The sequence below is a fragment of the Suncus etruscus genome, chromosome 2 (genome assembly GCF_024139225.1).
Source record: "Suncus etruscus isolate mSunEtr1 chromosome 2, mSunEtr1.pri.cur, whole genome shotgun sequence".
Taxonomy (NCBI): domain Eukaryota; kingdom Metazoa; phylum Chordata; class Mammalia; order Eulipotyphla; family Soricidae; genus Suncus; species Suncus etruscus.
In genome coordinates this window covers 86,853,906-86,856,549 of record NC_064849.1, presented here as the reverse complement: position 1 = coordinate 86,856,549, position 2,644 = coordinate 86,853,906, and the positions used below count along the sequence as shown (strand labels likewise).

At 37.6% G+C, this 2,644-nt stretch overlaps 1 pseudogene; it reads left to right on the top strand.

The window, feature by feature from the left end:
- The first annotated feature begins 722 nt into the window (after positions 1-722).
- Positions 723-2,184, top strand: LOC126001134 (E3 ubiquitin-protein ligase Mdm2-like; annotated as a pseudogene).
- The last annotated feature ends 460 nt before the right edge of the window (positions 2,185-2,644 follow it).

Here is a 2,644-nt window from a genome sequence, read left to right as displayed (position 1 = left end):
AACTAAGTACAATTAAATTGATTATATGCCAATCTAAATTATATGGTCTTACATCACCTGAAAATGATTATCCTTCACTCTTTTGACATAGAATAACACTGGAAAGAAAGAAGGCTCTGAACTCTAAATGATGACTGCATTTAGTTTACAAATTGAAATATCATTTGTTCTTTCTCTTTATCTCCTCTAAATCCAATATATTGCTCCAAAGTAACACTGCTAGAGTTAAAAATCAAGTAAAATTAATAGGAAATTTAAATACAAAGACTCTAACTATCCCAAAATAAAATCATTGAAGAACTTTTCATGTTGCAAGTTATTGTATCACTTGAGAAACATGCCTGTTGGAATTGTAAAGGGCTAGAATATGCTTCATGACACATGGGATTTCTCTAAGATGACCATATGGGAACTGTATATATTTAAGATTAAATTAAATTAGTAATTAGTCATAAAATTTTTGTATTTAATTTTCAAACAAGTTCAGAAGTATAATATATAAAATGATAGTAAGAGGTAATGGTTAGAAATAAGGTCAATGGCCAGCGCTCTGATTCTGGCTGGGCTGAGCCCTCTCTGTTCTTTTTGCATCAGGCCCTGAAACCCGGGAGAGAAATGACCACCGAGACCCGTGGCGTCGAGCTTCTATGCTGCCTGCTGTGAAGAGGAACGGGGAAGCCTCAGATATGCCGGTTCGGACAAGTTCTGAGCATCCAGCCAAGGAGCTAAGCCCCGGCTTGCCGGAGGACGCGGCTATTTAAACTCCTGCACGTCCCGATCCCCAGCAGTGCATTGCAGTGCAGTGCGCAACGAGGCTGTCTTCCCCAGCCAGGCAAATGTGCAATACCACCAGTATGTCTGTGTCCGCTGACGGTGCTGTCAGCACCTCCCAGATTCCAGCTTCGGAGCAAGAGACCCTGGTTAGACCGAAGCCATTACTTTTGAAGTTGTTAAAATCTGTTGGTGCACAAAAAGACTCTTACACTATGAAAGAGGAAAATATATGCAATGATCTACAAAAATTTGGTGGTAGTGAATCCACAGGTATCTGGCTCATCTTTAAGTAAATATAAGAGTGATCAAAAGGACCTTGTATAAGAGTTACCGGAAGAGCAGCCTTCATCTTCTGACTTGGTTTCTAGACCATCTACCTCATCTAGAAAGAGAGCAGCAGCGAGTAAGACAGAAGAAAATTCAGATGAATTATCTGGTGACTGACAAAGAAAACGCCACAAATCTGATGAAAGCCTTGCTCTGTGTGTAATAAGAGAGATATGTTGTGAAAGAAGCAGTAGCAATGAATCGACAGGAACTCCATTGAATCCGGATCTTGATACTGGTGTAAGTGAACATTCAGGTGATTGGTTGGATCAGGATTCAGTTTCAGATCAATTCAGTGTAGAATTTGAAGTTGACCCTCTAGATTCAGAAGATTATAGTCTCAGTGAAGATGGACAAGAACTCTCAGATGAAGATGATGAGGTATATTGTGTTACCATGTACCAGATAGGAGAAAATGATACAGATTCCTTTGAAGAAGATCCTGAAATTTCCTTAGCTGACTACTGGAAATGTATTTCATGCAATGAAATGAATCCTCCCCTTCCACCACATTGCAACCAATGTTGGGCTCTTCGAGAGAATTGGCTTCCAAGACAAAGGGAAAGATCAAGAGAAAATGCCCGAGAAGGCCCAACTAGAGAACTCAACACAAGTAGAAGAGGGCTTTGATGTTCCTGATTGTAAAAAAAAAAAAAAACGAAGGTGAATGATTACAAAGATTCCTCACGTGATGAGGAAAATGATGATAAAATTGCACAAGCCTCTCAGTCACACGAAAGTGAGGACTATTCTCAGCCATCAACTTCTAATAGCATCATGTATGTAGCCAAGAAGATGTCCCAGAGCTTGAGAAGGAGAAAATACAAGACAAAGACAAAAGCGTGGAGTATAGTTTTCCCCTTAATGCCACTGAACCGTGTGTGATCTGTCAGGATCAACCTAAAAATGTTTGCATTGTCCATGGCAAAACAGGACATCTTATGGCATATTTTACATGTGCAAAGAAGCTAAAGAAAAGGAATAAGCTGTGCCCAGTATGTCGACAATCAATTCAAATGATTGTGCTAACTTATTTTTCTTGACCTTTCCATAAAAGTAGAATGACATATTTCTAACTATATATAAAACCCTAAATATTTAGAGATGAAAGTATTTTTGCATATATTTAAGAAAATATCTTAGTTTGTATAGATACCCATTGAGTTATTTACCTATTTTAGAAGGTTAATAATTAATATTTACTGTTTATGAAAATATTATCTTTTTATACCTTAAATTTGGGTTTTAATGTAATTTGAATTGCATATGTAGCTAATCACACCTACTTTTTTATACTGTTAGTAATTCCCACTTTCTCTGAGAAGTATTTGTCCTTTCTAAAAATGAGAACATCTACTTGTAGCTTATTTAATATCTAAGGAGAAGTTTGAAAGAATTTTTTTTGTTTTTGGGCCACACCCGATGACGCTCAAGGGTTACTCCTGGCTATGTGCTCAGAAATTGCTCCTGGCTTGGGGGACCGCTCCAGCCCCTGAAGTTTGAAAGATTTAATAATTAAATATTAGATACTTTTAAACTTTTG